Source organism: Gymnogyps californianus, chromosome 1 (genome assembly GCF_018139145.2).
Source record: "Gymnogyps californianus isolate 813 chromosome 1, ASM1813914v2, whole genome shotgun sequence".
Classification (NCBI taxonomy): Eukaryota; Metazoa; Chordata; class Aves; order Accipitriformes; family Cathartidae; genus Gymnogyps; species Gymnogyps californianus.
This window is the reverse complement of record NC_059471.1, coordinates 116,036,699-116,053,933: the sequence shown is the minus strand read 5'-3', so window position 1 is coordinate 116,053,933 and position 17,235 is coordinate 116,036,699.

Below are 17,235 nucleotides of genomic sequence, written 5' to 3'. Positions count from 1 at the left end.
CTAATTTTAACTCTTAGCTCTCTGCCCAGTATCCTCAAAAGGCTTGAGAAGGACTATATAACTAGATGTAGGCATTTGCAATGTGGACATTTACATCCAAACTAGTAGCACTGAGCAACTTTGCATAGTCAAAAGAAAGAAATAAATGACTAGGATGCAACTGATCTCCCACAGATGGCATCTAAAAATATAGCAATAGAATTGCATTCTAGCACCTGGCTCTGAAAGAGGGGTGAGTAATCCACAGATGGACATCTAAAGCTAGGTGAAATTAATCCCACCTTCTTTGTCTCACCCAGCTGGGCTCCTTACTCGGCCACCTGTGCCATGCTTTGTCTCCTTGGCTAGCCAGAGCTGGCTTTGACACCAACACATCTTCAGTTCTTTTTCTCCATCTGTCTGCTTTGCCATCCCTCCGGCCCTTTATTGAAGTAAGGCATCCTCTTTTTCCACGCCTTGTGGGTGTTCAGAAGTGGCAGGCTAGTCAAGAACATAAGATGGTATTTGAGTTCCTGCACCTCCTTCTAAATCTTGAAGGTTATAGGGAAAATCCTGCTCATCCCTTGAAGTTCACTACACTGCAGGATAGCAATGGGTGTAAAAAGGTCGGCCTACAGCTTCCCCGGAGAGCTGAAGCTTGTCTAATGCTGTTGATGGCTTCTGAAAATGAGTTGCTTTTTTCATGTTGTCTGCTGACTATATACGACTTCAGAGTTTTGAAAGCCGTTTAACTTGCTAAATTTGAACAGATAAAATTATGTGTTTCCAACGTCAGGGGCACACTCCTTTCTTCTGCTCATCTTTCAGTTGGCTTTAAAGGAAACATGAGAGTTTTTAAATTAGAGAATATTTTATCCTTAAAAGAATTGGAACTGTTTTCTTCTGATTTCTTCCTAAAATGGCTGACTCTTTAGAAAAAAAAAAAAAAAACCACCCGCAAAAAACCCAAAACCAAACGAAAACCCCACCTCCCTCAAGGGGAAAAAAAACCAAAAACAAAACAACCCCGCCCAAAAAACCCCTTACCCAGAAATTCAACTTTAGGCAGCAGTGTGCTACAGATAGCACCAGCCCCAATGATTTGAGTTGTTGGTTATAAAAGAAAGAGAAGAAAGAGCCTTACAAAATCTTATGATAAAAAAAAGTAAGATCTCTCTACAGATTTGGGTTTTTTTTTTTTTTAGTGTATGCTTATATAGTAATGTTGTAGTTCAAGGCTGGAACTGCTTTCAGCTAACAGTCTTATCAGTAGAAAAGCAAAATCATAGGCTTTAGATATCACAAAACTACCTATTAAATTAGGTTGTGCTTATCAAATAGTTTTAATTAGGAAAGAAGGCTTCACCAGAAGATCAAGTTTTATGACATAATAAAGGATAGTGAGGAATACTAAAGTTCAGTGCCCTCTTCTGTAAGCAGATTTGAACTACTGTTTTCCACCTCTGAAGAAAATTCCCTAATCCTTTTTATATGAGATATTATGCTATTGGTTGTTCTGACATTTCTGACTGAAATGACTTCACTTTCTCCTAATTTAGCATTCTTTCCATTCACCATGGGTACTGATGGTGAAGAGGAAGCTGCTACTGCCTACCACTTTATTTTTTGCTTCATTTTGTTTCAGGTGGCTGAGAAAGAAATGCTTTGATTCAAGTCAGGCAAAAATATATATTAAAAAAAAAAAATGTCCTGTCATTTGAAGTCATCTGTAGTATTAAGTCATATGAAGACAGTGGAAATGCATCTTCCATTAATTCTTTAGAAGGTTTGAATGATAAATATTCTCCTGCAAACTTGCGTGCTGGGAAGCCCCCTTTTATCTTAAGAATATGATTTTTTTTTTTAATAATCCTGAATACAGATAAATTTCTATAAGTAAATTGAACTATGATAAATGCCTAATTATCACCTTTTGATGATAACAATTAACCTCTGTGAAGCCTTCTGTTAAAAAGATGCATTTGCAAAACAATTATCTGTATTAAAAACTTCTGTTAAATCTTTTAATTTCAACTGCCCCCTACAAATTTCTATTCACATTGAAATAGTAGAACATAATTTGTTCAAAGAAAGTTAATCAATTCTGCTGTTTAATAAGAAGTTAAAATATAGCCCAGAGGAATCTTTTGTGTTTCTTGTGCCAACTTTTGCAAGTTTCATTTCTGTGGTTTATTTGCCAGGATTAGAATGGTTGCTTTTTTCATGCATATAGTTGTTCACTATTCCAGAGCATTAACACAAGAATATCCTTTTCCAAACATCAGAATGCTTTTAATTGCTTCAATAGGACTTCAGTACAAATGTATCTGTTTGTTTGGGAATTGCATTTTTTTTACATTCATTCCCTCTTTAAAGGGTAGGTGTTCCAAGGCCTTACATAATTGCTTGCAAAGTGACAATTATCCTTTGCCAGTGCATCATTAGCCTTATATACAAATACATTGATATGTTTGAAATTATTTACTCAATGACATATGCCAACTCTGCATAATTGTATAGTAATCCTGGCATGTTACACTTCAGAAGTATCTTACACTTAATTAGTGACTGTAAAGTATCTTATACCTACCTTATGCATCAGTCACCTACAGGACAAGAATAAAGAATTAATTTGTAATTATTCCTCTTTTGGGATATCTTTTTTGAATTATGTACTGCTGCATATATTTGTATTGTTCAGCTGTCATACCTCTGGGACACAAGACAATTTAACTTTATTTGTAGATAAGCAAAGAAAAAAACAATGAAAGGTGTCTCATTCAATGAGGGACTTCAAGATAAGGAGGTTCTCTGTGAATTGCACATCAAAGGTACAACATGTGGAATAGTAGGTTGAACAGTTCCTAACAAATTGTTCATTCAACAGGAAAGGAAGGTGTAGAAGTATGGAGACAATGATCCTTAAGGCCTGACTGGAAAGCCTCCCACCATGGTCACATGCCTGGAAAATAGCACCTCTCTTGGTCAGGAAAGAATTTTGCAGACCTGAAACCCTTACTCAGAGACTTGAGCTCTGTCCCTGGGCCTCAGGGGGCAATTGCTAGGGTCCACGAGCAAGTGCCTCAGCTCAACCTACAAATTTTGAGGTATACATTTCTTTTACTTTATAATGTAATATGAGCAAAAGGTATAAATTTTGTTTCCTGCAGCCTATAATATCTCTGGCTTTAAGAGCACAGCATGCCACTTACAAGTCTCGACTTCTGATAATGATTGTACTTTCACTTTATGCTGGATAATACACATCTTGCAGTAATTTTCTTATGATGACATCTCTTTTTCTATATAGTATGAAAACAGTATACAATAAGGATGGTTATCTTGAACTGTCTCTTAAATTTTTGCTTAGGTCAATAAAATATCTTAGGCTGTTACTGGTCAGAGATTGCTTGTGTGAACTTGGTGGAAATTCTCTTGTTTTAGCAATGGAGTAACAGAAAAATTCAGCTTCTCATGTGAAGGGAAAGTAGACATTTTTGTTCATGTGTTTTTTCTAATCTGAAAATGTCGGTATGGTGGAAGGAAATATGAGAATTTAGTGTTTTGATGAAAACTGTTTGGAAAAGCTTTGCAAGACCAGAATATACATGTATGTGAGACACCTTTCCTGTAACATTCATCAGCTGGTTCTAGTTGTAGTAATTGTACCTTTCTCTAGGAATGAGGAAGACCATAGAGTAGAGTACACACTCTACCTGATTCCAGGGTTATGTCCACACATAGAATGTATGTACTGAGGATTTTGTTTGAAGCTAAGGGGTCTAGGAAGCAGCAAGAGCGGGGCTGCTCTGAGAGAGGCCACACAGTGAGGTGACCCTAACACTAGTTGTGGTGCCTCACTGATGGGCACCACAGTGTCTAAGAGGGACAGGCAGAGGTGAGTGCTGGTAATGGGATCTGTTGACACTCAGGCATAGTGAGGAGATGAACCAGGGCCAGGGGCCACCCAGAGGGGTCAACAGGAGCAAGTGGAGCCAGATCCAAGGACAGGGCTGGACACAAGGCTGCAGTGTGCATCCAAGTTTCGTCCAGGAGGCAGGGCTGGAGACCCCTATGACATTGCTGACGTGGGGACTAATGGCCCCTGGCAGAGCTGAAATGGGGTCTTTGGGCCCATGGGCAGGGTTGGGGGAGGCTGGGGCAGGGCCAGTAAGGCCCATCAGTGCCCTCAGGGGCCTGATGCTGGATTTCTTCACCTTGGAGAAGAAAGGATTCAGAGAGGTTGTAATTGCTGTCTTCAAGTACCTGAGGGGTGTTAGAGAGAAGGTGACGTCAGGCTCCCCTTGGCAGTGCACAGTGAGAGGACAAGGGGCAACAGTCATAAGTTGCAAAAAAGGAAATTCCAATGGAAGATAAGAGGAGAATGGGGGGAGGAAATTCACTGTGAGAGGTCTAATACTGCAGCAGATGCCCAGGGAGGCTGTTGAACCTCCATTCCTGGAGGTATTGAAAACTTGACTGGATGAAGCTCTGAGCAACTTGGTATGACTTTGAAGCTAGCCCTGCTTTGAGCAGAAGGTTGGACTGGATCATCTCCAGAGACCTTTCCATCTGAATGACCTGTGGTTCTAAAAAAGGATAACTCTCATCTCAAATATCCAAACATGTAGTTGGGTTCCGTGGTATGGTGGCAGAGGGTATATAAATCAGCATATTCTTTCTTTAAAAGTTTAAGAAGGAAAAGAAAAGACAGAAGAGTTAAAAAGGGTCTCATTTTGTCCTGATGGGAAGTAAAAGCATGCTTGAAACCAGACTTAGAGATTCAGAAAACTGTTTCCTACTGTACTTTAGCAGCAAGAGAAACTACTGTAATCTCCACTTGTTACTGTCTACCAAAAGCAAGCAGACTTCTGCCTCACCTTTGCAGTGATTGGTGCCATTCAGTATAGCAATATGAACAAAGAACTTGCTTAGGTCTTCAGTTTTAACTCATTTTTCAATGTCCCTATTCAGCCATCATCTTCAGTACTGGTTACTCTATTTCTTCCCAAATCTCTTAGCAAAAACTCAAAGAAAATAATCCTGCTCAGTATGGCTCATTGCCACTCGTCGTTATCCCTAGGATTAATAGCATTTGTGATAACTGCAATAAATTGGACCATTTCATGTTACCATGGCAGCCAAATTGAAAGTAGCAATTTTTTTTCCCTAGGTTGGCCACAGATACTGTTGCAGGTAGAAGATATAAACTACTATTGGTTTATAATTTTCGTCTGTGTTATACCAAAATGTCTTTTCCTAAATTTCTCATTCTCTAAGTACCTATGGTGTAGGAGTTTCTCATTAAAGAATAACTGGAGACAGAAGAACCCCCTATTTGAGTGTATCAGTGATTAAATGAAGCTGATATTTTGTCTTGAATGATGGTGAATTTCAAGTACTTCAGTGAAGAACTCTTATAAAGCATATAATTGGAGATTGCCAAAGAAAACTTTCTTCCTTATACTGCTGTAAAAAGAAAAAAAAAAAAAATCAAGTTATGCCCTTATTTAAAAAAAACAACCACAATTCAGAGAAAACTGTATTTTCTGTTCTCTATGGACAACAAAATCCTGAAAAGATTTAAAATAAATCCTGTAGAATCTTGTAGGGACAGGTATAATCTGCCTGTTGTATTCAGCCTCTAGCCCTCTGTCACAATTTCCACTGAAGACTCTCCTAGCTCATGCAGTAGTAACCATGTTCAAGTATTCAGAGACCCTAAAAGTCTGCCCTTTCTGCAACTAAACATGTTAAGTACTTTCCTTGTGTGTTCATCTGAACTAAAAAAAGTTATCTCCTTATAAAGAGATGTTTGTAAGGTAGTCTGTTGGAAGTATAACAGAAGGAATAGTAAATAATTAACAAAAAGTTGCAGTAATAACTTGATAATTGGAGTCTTTCTGTCATTTTTAATAACTTAGGAAAAGACTGATCTCAAATAAGGGCTCCAAGTTTGGAAAAACTGAGAATCTAGATATTGATATGATTTTACTTCAATGTGTTATCAATATAATACATTTGGTAATTGTATGTGCTAAAGAAATAACATCAACTCCAGCAGCGGGGAGATGATGGTTTAATGTGCATATGGGGAAATGAAATAGTGAATTCACTACAGCATAGTCTGTCTGCAGCTCTGGGTTCCTTTCTCTTGTGTAAGCAGTGTGTCTGATGGGGAACTGTAGCAGTAGATACAACATGCTGATACAATGCTTAATCAGAGATGAGCGGGAAACCTCAAACTCTGACATTTGTGTATGTTCCAAACATCCTATTCCATGATGGCTGCTGTTCTATACATTAGTTCCTAAAAATCTATTGTTTGATAGAAATGGTTCAATGTTTTACAGACATTCAGCACTAGTAAAGCAAAAACTCTTTAGAAGTTGGAGGTATTTTGTATTTCAAAATCAGACCACTTCTATGGGGGAATGTAAGCCTTAGATGGATCCTCGTGGTCACTGTGCGCATCCCCTCCAACATCTCAGTATGAAGCAGCAGTGCACTTTTGATGTGGATCTTCTCATCTTCCCTGCCCTACTGCACTTTAGTTCATGTTGAACTGCATTCCTTTTGGATGAAATCGAATTGGAAGATCTGCTCCTGAACTGCCTCTAGTGTGCTGCAGGCACTAATGTGTACAGAAATATCTAATCAAGATAGCGAGCCTCACCCCCACCCCATCCCCCAGCACATACTGAGATGGTGGGCACTGATAGAAAGCTCTTGGGATTATCGAGGACTTGTGTAATGCCAACTCATCCTTTGCGCCGTATAGAGTCAGGTAGGAAATGCACTTTGTCTGTTGTCTTCTGCTTGCCTCTCAGTTCCTTGCTGGCCTCCACACAAGTTATGGGTTAGTTTGACTTCCTCAGGAATGCAGTGGGGTTTTTTGTTTGTTTGTGCTATTTTGCTGACCCATTTCTGTTTGGCTGTGGGAGTTCCTTTCCCACACTGATTTTTGGCCTAAGTCTAAAGCTGCATACCTTCTCAGCATACACGTTCTCTGAGGCACGTGGTTAGCAGCTTGGACTGCAAGGTGTTTATTGCTGTCCTGTCATGAGAGTGACAAGGCACAGTCCCACTCTGAAAATTTGCCTTTAAAACAGAATCAACTGCTTGTTGTTTATTATGTGATATTTACCACAATGCAAGAGATGTAAATGTAAAATCATGTTCCCTTGTCCAACACTGTGTACTCCTTGACATTCTGCATTTTCCCAGTCTACAGTAATGACATGGTTATCAATTGACCTGGATATGTGTGTCTGGTTGGGTGTCTGACTCCATATATATTAAGCTCCATCTTAATATATGTACACACAAATATATATATATATATATTGTTTCGCTTCCTTTTTCCTACCCAAAAGATTGATTCAGAGTCTCGTTATTCAGATCAATGGGAAATGTGTTTTAATTTCTGATCTAAACTTAATCTCACCGAATCTATGCCCCTACCTCTTGTCCTAGTCCTCTGCTGTGGACAGTGCTACTTTTCCTCTGTTGTGTTTGCTGGCTGCAAGCCTACCCACTCTGACTTACATTGGCTAATCAGAGAATCATTGCAGTGGAAAGGCATCTCTGGAGATCATCTGGCCCAACTCTCTGCTGAAAGCAGGGTCAACTAGCACAAGTTACTCAGGGCCATGACCACTCAGGTTGTAAATATCCTCTTTCAGAGCTCCTTCGCTTGGGTGACTCAGCCTGTTTGATTAGCTAGTAGACTCAAGTCCTTTTCCTCAATTGTTTTCAGACAGTAAAATCCCATTTTAGGTTAGACGTTTTCATCAGTCCCTGGGTGCATGTATCTGAGAACCTGTAGCACTCAGTTTCATCATGGTTTTTCTTCCTCTAATCCAGCCTTATAGTGGAATTCCTCCTGACACAGAATTCGTCTTCCTGAAGAAAAATCAAGAAGATTCTGTTTCTTGGAGGAGAACAAGGGATGAGTGTGATGGTGGGACTGGATGGATGGGAAGTTGGGAAATGGGTGTGGACGAGGCAGGAGAGGAGGTGCCTGTGGGTAAGGTGGATATTAAATGTGGCTTGTATTTCTATGGTGAATTCTTAATGGTCTGCCTGCTCATTAGTGTTATGCACCTCTGATCAAGCCTTTGATATATGATGATGGGTCTCTGGTGTTAAAAGTGCTGCCTAGGTCTATGTGTAACCCTAAACACTTCTTTTATCTGTGCCAAAGTTACTGGTGTAAACAAGAGGGGTCCTGCTGCTGGCTGTCTGGCCCTGGATGAACTGCATTAGTGGCCCTCCTCATACCTGATGGCTTGTCTTTCAATGCCACTCTAATCATAAACAGTGGTGTAAGGAGATCCACATGCTTGCATGAGCTCTGCTATAGTCATTGCAGTGATGTTTCTCTGTTGTCACAACTGTTTTTAAAAATAATCACAAAATCTTTTGCTTGGTATTCAGTCAGTTTCACCTGACTATATTTGTACACGATGATTATATCTCCCTCTTTCATCATATATGCTTTAGCATTATATTGCTGGAGCTCAGGATGTTTAGGCTTGAACAGAAGAAAAAAAAAAACAAAAGCTGTGACTGATAGGGTAAAAAAGCACCCTTCTTCCCCCACATCTGCCCCATATTACTATGTAAAAAACTTTCGTTGTTTTTGCCAGCCCTTTGGTCTTGCATTCACCATTTTTCCCTCTAGCTCTCTTCATCAGTGTTCATGGGTTTTGTTTTCCCCTCCTCCTTTAATATTGCTTTTTTGAACATTTTTCCTTGTGTTTATATGGGGGTGCTGGGAAACACTCAAGTAGTTTAAGATCCTCTGGGAACTTTTTAACATTAAGAGTGCTCCTCCTCCAAGGCTCAGCTGAAATCTTCCTGTCTGAGCTGCAGCTTCCTCATACAGCTGTATTTTTTCCCAGGTTGTCTGGCAGATGCTGGCCAGTAAATGTATGATCTCTTGCCTGCTGTGATGCAAATTTACTTTCCTGCTTGTCTTACTAGTAAATATTTTCTCCAAGAGAGCTACAGTTGTTAGGGTAGAGAGAGATTGCTGTATTTTGAACAGGTTTTGCGTTAAGTGTTTTAATAGGTTTGGTGTTCCTTTGTTAAAGTCAAAGAAATGCCTCTGCAGTGGGTTTGGATGGCAAATCTTGCCTGGAAACTGTTGCTAAGTAAAACTTGCTTTTGTTGCTGAATGATTTTGGTTGGAGCATCTATCATAAGAAAATGTGAAGCAGAATCATAGGTGTGGACGCAAGCAAGCTGGGAATGGCAGGCTGTGAGTAGTATGGACTTGTGTGAATAACCACTTATGTTTATGGATCAAGCTCAAGGCTAACTTCATCATAAAACTACCCAGGTTCATCATTCATTTCTTTTTTCTTTTCTTTTTTTTTGGGAGGGGTTCCACTGGCTGTTTGCAGCTTCTGCTGTTTATGTGGCAGCGCTGGGTGTGTTTTTTTGTTGTTGGTTTTGTTTTTTAGTAATCCTTCCCTACCAACTATCTTAGTCAAGCTCAAGTTTCCTTACTTTTCAAAGAAAACATCCTGATAATTTGACAGGAAAATGACAGCCACAGGTGTCCGTGGATTTGTGAATAAAAGGCACAACTTAAAACTATACATTAAGCATAAATAACTCTCATAACAGGGCAGAAGAATAATAGGCACATCTGTCATAAAAGCATAATACAAAGATATATGCAGGTGATTCTGTCAGCTAATGAGAAGAAGACAGCATGGAGTGAATACAGAAGCATTTGTTAAAAGGCCAGCTCTGAAAAAGACTTTATCTGACCACCAAGGACAGAAAATCACATGAATAGCTCGAAGTGGTAGTGAACAAGTGCACTGTAGGTGACTTTCTGCAAAGGGTCAGCTTTAAGGAGCTTCTGAGGTGACTGCCTTGACAATACTCAATACTGGAACTTTCTCATCTGTAACCTTTGTTATGTGGAAACTGAATCTAATTAGCTTCCCTGTCCAGTGCATGCCAGCTCTTCTTGCCTAACTCGCAACTGATCCTGAAGACTGCCAGGTGAGAAAGTATGTAACTGCCTTCTCTCAAGAGGCAACAGCTCCTTGGGCGTAAAGAATTCACACACACAAATTCTTGAACTCCCAAGGAGTCTTTCCCAAGCATTTCTTCTCCTTCTTCCCTGTGCTAGCTTCACAGTGGTTACAGCAGGACTGGGACTGTGGTAGCCCACTTCAGGATAGGAAAGAGAGAAAATCTTCAGGATGGACTGCAAAGTCATCCTGGTCCCCTTCGCTCAGAATGAGGGAAAGCAGAGTCTGTCTTCCCACTCTGCCACGACTGGGCAACCTGTAACCTACATGTCTTTTTTCAACCCATCTTCTCCTTTACAGTTGTTTCTTAGATATTTGGAGACAGAGTGCCATTGATACCAAGGTTTGTGTCCAGTGGAAGTGTATGAGCCCGGGGATTCAGTGGTATTATCCTGTTTGTCTTTCAACTTATGAAGGTGTTAATTTGGCCATTTGAAGACCAGTTCTCTTCAGAATTACTTTTTTTGGTCATCTTTTGTCTGAGATGGATCATTCTTGCTCAGATTTGTGAGCGGTCTAAGTCATTGGGACTTTGGACATGAATGGAGATGATCAGGATTTAGAACATGCAGAAGCATCAGGACTGTGCTGATGTTTTTCTTTATGATAGTAAAGGTCAAAATTACATAATATGATCCTTTCCTTCTAAGCAAACATGTGATTCCATAATATGCAATCTCTTCATCTGTGACAGAAGGTAACTCATAATGTTTATAAACTTTTGGTCTTTTGGCAGTCCTTAAGAGAGAATTTTTTTCACTCAGGATGTTAGAAATATTTAAATAGGCCCTGTGTGACTGAAGGCTGCAGGTTTTATCTGTCTGTTTCTCTCCAAAAGAAATTGTTAGTGCGGTGCCATTGATTTTATGTGGGAGGGCAACAGACTTGAACAGGGAGAACTTTTTTCACTGACCTGGTGCTCTGCAAGGCCTTTGAATGACAAGAGAGATTTGTTCACGCATCACAAATAATGTTATTTTTCTGTACACTAACATCAGTGGGAAAAGTTGCCTTCTTGTTCCAATCATTTATTGAAAACAGGTGAGGACTCCTTGTGTTGTCTGTATGTATCTTTTGGCCTTTAAACATCTTTTGGAAATTGGCTTGTAAACTTTTTGGTATAGCTCAGCTTACCCATTTCCAGCCTTGGGACTTTAATGTATCTCCTGCCACAGGTTTAAGTTGTATTCCTTACATGTGATAAAGAAAGCTTGTTAAGATAACATTTATGTGTTCTATATGCAGGCTGTGCAAACTGACACAGTCACATTTCTAGCACATGAAGGAAATACTTAACCCATAGATTTGGTTTTTAAGATGTTGATAGGAACAGACAGAAGATGGAGCGTTGTTTAGGTTTTTTTTCCTAGCAAAACTAGCGCTTCAAATCCAGAGTCCTCTGTGTATGTGTGTGAGTGAAAGGAGCTTCTCCTGTGTGACCCATTGAAATAGGCTACAATCTCTTCATCTTTTAGGGATGCAACACAGTATTAGCCAGTCCATCCTTCTTTCTTCTGCTGTCCATTCCTCATCTTCTCCAGTGGTCCCCCAGATACATCACATGTTTGCAATCCTCTCTCTTTCCTAGCTTTCTGGAATGTCATATGGCCCTGCTGATTTACCAAGGAAACAGGCTTTTCAATGCAGGCAACTCTGTCTTTGCTTATGAGCATCTTTGACATGGAGGCAGAAGGGCAGTGCCTCAACTCTACAGATAGTAGAAGACTATGCAGCAATAAAATGCACAGGAGTACGGCATGTCTCACAAAACTATCTGTGAGTACAAGGCTCAGCAACTTTTCTTGTGAGACCAAAAAATCCTTAGCTATAGCAAGTAGCAGCCTTCCAAGCTGCACAGCAGAATTGTTTTCCTCCTTCTCTGTCTTCCCCTCCCCCACCCCAGCATATGGTACATTGTATTTGACACTTATGAGGGAGAAGATACTCAGCAAAGTCTCACATGTTTTCTATTCAGAGTATTTAAGTCCTGAGTGATGTTCTTGAGATTATTCTTATTAAAATAGAATGTTAAAGTGCAGAGAAGTGTGCAACATAGCCAGTTTAGCACCTTAGCCAGAAAGTATGTTTTAAAGCCTCTGTGTAGGAAAAAAAAAAGAGTGAAACCGAGAAGGGGACAGAGCTGTTATAATCTACAGTACAAAGCAGTAAGAATAATTCTTACCACATGTGTACAAGAGAGTGATGTTTAGATGTCATTCAGCCTAATTAAGATGTTTGACGTTATTTGAAGCAAAAAACATCCCTAGCCAAACAATCAAATAATAGTTTCATAATCTGTGTTATAAAGAGCCTACTGTTAATGTCAGGCTGGACTGAGACTTATTTTTTTCAGAGATAGCAACCCTAATGCAAGAGATCCCAAAGCACTTAAGAAACTAAGAGTATAATACTAGAAAACATTTTCTCATTCAGAAGACTTTGCAGTAAATAAGGCAAGGGAAGAAATATGTGAAGACCAAAATTTTCAGTAGCTGCTTCACACACAACTAATTTATATCCTGTGCACTGCCAAGAGGAGAGACTTTGTGGAAAAACAGTGCATAAGTGTTTAATTGAAGATGTTATAGTAATACCCAGAGTTAAGCTTGCATGGCATTTTCTTACATTCTAGCATTTCATGACTTGTGTGTCTGACTTTGCGACCATAACAATCTTTTAATGTTATTGTGATTGTATTTATTTTTCCTCCCCACAATGGAAGTGGAGTGCTATGGAAAGCACCAACTCTCTATTTTACCCAAGAATAAACAGAATATGCGTCTTGACCGGTCACGCAACTGTTGGTGGTCCAGCCGAGTAGGTAACTGTGTAAGGCCTGGCTCCTGATGCTCGTCGGTTCCTTTGCTCTGTGCATCACCTCTAACAGAACTAAGTCACGTGTCAAAGAGCACAAATCAGCATGATGGAGCAGCAGTTTAGCTTTTTCACTTGTTCACGCTTAAGTAATATTACCTTTTTTTTCATCTCTTTCTCTGCTAAAATGTGTGACATGACATTAAAAATGAGTGAGTTGATTCAAATTGATCCTAATTTGGTAGATTTTGTTTCAGTGATATACCCACTTAAGATATTGACCAAATATTAGTACACCACTTACAATTTTGTTCTAGTGCTGACAGTGGAAGCATATTTCAGCAGCGGGGTATTAGTGAGATTATTAATTGATCTTTGCATTTAATGAACTCACCAATAGTAGTGCGTAAAAGGATAAATATGCATTAGAGACGGTGAAAAAAAATTGGATGCCTGTGGAATAATTAATTTAGCAGAAATTGTTGTTAGCAAGGCCAACAGTGTCTTTTTCAATAATTTGAGTTGTCCTGAAAACATGTGGAGGTTTTGATTTTGTTTTCAGTAGTTTGGATTGTATCTACAATGATGTAGATCACATGAGAAATCCAGAGTTCCAAGGTTAATGTGCAGGGCTTTATATAATATTACAAAATAAACTTTCAGTATGATATTGCCTTTTATTCTCGAGAAAACCCAGGCTAAAAAAAATGCTATCAATCTGAGAAAATTCTTTGCATCGTGCCTGTTTCAACTGCTGCCTGTGTAGTGACAGGAACATGGCACACATGAATCATTTATTGCTAGAATCTGGGTTGATGGGCGTTCATTTCAGAATTCAAGGGGGGGCTAGTTGGGGGTTTTTATCATTTTTTTGTGCCTTTTTTTTTACTAATCTGAATACACAAATAAATGGTTAGCTTGTATGCTTGAATTTGAGCCAAAAAATTTAGCCTGAGCAGATGCCAATTCTGAATTTTATAATCAAATATGTAATTCATAATTTTCACTGTTGGTGGTTTGCAGCATAAATAGGAGTAATTAAATCAAAATAGGAGTAATCAGAATGTTTATCAAAAAGCCCACATGTAAAGTTTGTTTTTTCTATTACAAAATAGAGTTTTGAAATGTTTGTAGAAGCATGCATTTTGAAAGGTTTATATTTCCCTAGTAAATGAACAGAAGTAAACCAAGAAATATTCTAAGAGAAATGGTCTGCATTCTTTTGATTGTGCATTGCTGTCTTAGGCATGCTATAATTTTGTAGATCAAGGTTTGTTAAGAGATGGGGGAGATTTTTCTGACAATTTTAGGCAGAAATTCTGTAAGAGCTTTGACTTCTCATATCATGCTATGAGATGACCCACACCAATCAACAATTAATAGAATATATATTTTTATACAGAATCTGAACCTACATTCCAAGAGGGACAGTTTGGCTTTAAACAATATCTGCCTATTGCTAGATGGGTAGATCTGATCTGTTCTCCTATGCTGTGTGGGAACTGTAGTATGGGGGGCCTGGACTTCCATTTGGTCCAGTGAACTGCACTATTTAGGCAAACTTCCTCTCCCAAACTCAATGGGATAAAATTTTGACTCTTAGCTCTACCAAAAAAAAATCCAACAAAAAAATATATTTGCTAATGTTCATCTGGGTTTCCCACGGAACAGATAAGTAACTGTTCATAATTCTGCACCAGTAGCAAGCGATTGGGCAACCTTCTGTGTTGTGTTACATTCTTTTACTTCTGAGCAGTAAATGCAAAATTGTCACATTTCAAAATCAGTGTGTTTCTAGTAATGATTTCAAGAAGCGTGGAAGGAGGATCCAAAAAAGAGATATGCATTACCCATAGTTTACATACTCAGCAAAGTATGGATTAACTGACTGTTGTGGTTTAACCCCAGCTGGCAACTAAGCACCACACAGCCGCTCACTCACTCCCCCCACAGCGGGATGGGGAGAGAATCGGAAGAGTGAAAGTGAGAGAACTCATGGGTTGAGATAAAGACAGTTTAACAGGTAAAGCAAAAGCTGCGTGCACAAGCAAAGCAAAGCATGGAATTCATTCACCACTTCCCATCAGCAGGCAGGTGTTCAGCCGTCTCCAGGAAAGCAGGGCTCCATCATGTGTAACGGTTGCTTGGGAAGACAAAACGCCATCACTCCTAATGTCCCCCCTTCCTTCTTCTTCCCCCAGCTTTATATGCTGAGCATGATGCCATATGGTATGGGATATCCCTTTGGTCAGTTGGGGTCAGCTGTCCCGGCTGTGTCCCCTCCCAACTCCTTGTGCACCCCCAGCCTCCTCGCTGGTGGGGTGGGGTGAGAAGTAGAAAAGGCCTTGACTCTGTGGAAGCCCTGCTCAGCAATAACGAAGACATCCCTGCATTATCAACACTGTTTTCAGCACAAATCCAAAACACAGCCCCATACTAGCTACTATGAAGAAAGTTAACTCTATCCCAGCCAAAACCAGCACACTGCTAAGAATTTGGGTAAAGCAGTGTGTTAATCCCTTGTGGAGGATGATATTAGTATCTTCCTTTAGGATTACAACTAATATTCCCACCTTTGATTTAGCTAAATAGTGAATCGCTGAATACAATTGCACCATGAAAGCAGGGCAGGAAGCAATAACATGGACAACCTTGCTAATGTAACAGAATGGTTATGAGACAGCCCCTGCCTGCTGCTGATGTTATTTGCAGTAACCTCCAGAGAGACAGAAGCTGTGATTTGTGCCTTTTATGGAGCATTTTACAGACCTACAATCTAGGTGTGTAGTTAAGGAAAACGTTAGCAGGCATAAAAGCAGCATGTGCAGTTTGCTACTTCTCTAAAACCACTACTATCTAAGTATAACTGATTTTGAAGTCTTCAGCCAACTTCATTTCTTGTTTCCACATCCAAAGTGCATTTAGTTTAACCTGTCCCCTCTAAAGAAATAACCTGCTTACTTAAGGACAAGCTTATCTTTTTACCAGTCAAATGGGAATCTGTAGATGACTTCCCGTTCTGGCCTTGGCGATGACACTTGACCTTTACTTGGTGAAATCTCAGTGAGCTAATGAATGTTATGGTCACCTGCTTCCTACAGTAATAAATTTGCACTCTCAGCTTCTGCCAATCTCTGTTTCATCCATAGGGTTGGTAGGTGTCCTAGTGACCATAGAAAGAGTTGAGACAATGATACCGATGCTACTTGACCTATCAGTCTTTTTTTACATCTATTTATCCTGGCAGGAGTTTAAAAATAGCAGTTCCTAGTTGCCTTTGCTGACTGTTTCCAGTATAACCAAAATGGCAGTCATTAGTAGCTGTTTGTCTTAAGAGTTCTGATGTATAAAGTCCACAATAGTTCTGTCCTGTCACTGCTGCAACTTATTATTTCACCTGAGAGCTGTTTGTGACTGCTTTGTCCAGCCTCGTTAAAAATGTCTTGAGAGGGTTAGGAAGGTGTGTGTGGGTGTTCCTTCTATTGATGACTGGATTAAGGAGAACATGTGCTGCCATTTCAAGGTAGATAACAAACCTGCTTCAGTGCAGGTTCTGAGACCACAGGCAAATAAAAGCAGGTAAAGGAAAAATTTCTGTTTTGACATGCCTCCATCCTGAGCGTTTGTCACTTAGACGCATGCTATACAATGAACAGAAGACAGCCTCAGCTTATCTAGACATAAAAAGCTTGTTGGAAATGGAAAACCACCATGTGTTTGGCTTCTAGGAGGCAAGTAAAATAGTGTAGGAGATGTGTCTACAAAAAGTAATAGCCACAATATGGACAAAGTTGTTTCTGTCCAAGCACCTGAATATTAACAGCCCAGAAAGCAGGTATCGCTCATGATATACTGACTAATGCAATCACTTCACTGTATTTGCTGCGGTTTGGATTCCAGGTTTCAGTAGGGCATGATGGTACTTTTTTTGATGTGTTATCTACTGCATAAAAATGAGAAGCAGAGGCTTTGACAAGTGCATTTGCACAAGACAGGATACAGCATTTTTGGACTAGAAAAGGAAAGTGGTTAGGTATACCTTGATTGAAGCAGTTGAAATTTATGAGAGGATTATTCAACTCCTATTTTTTTCCTGTTGCATAGCATGGAGATAAGACTTTCATGGTACTTGAAAGGCAGTACTCTTCAGTACAAAAGAATGTGCACTCTGACAAAGCATGTAGTCATCTCATACTATTCAGTGCTACAGGACAAACTGAAATATGATTTTGGTGTGGGTGTTGTGTTTGGGTTTGCGGGGGTTTTTTTACAGGAACACTTACATACTTTTTCTTGCTGGCAGTAAGGTACTGTCATAAGACAGAGTCCATCAGCAATACAGGTACCTGAATTGTATGCTACCGGATATAAAAACTGCTCTTCTCAG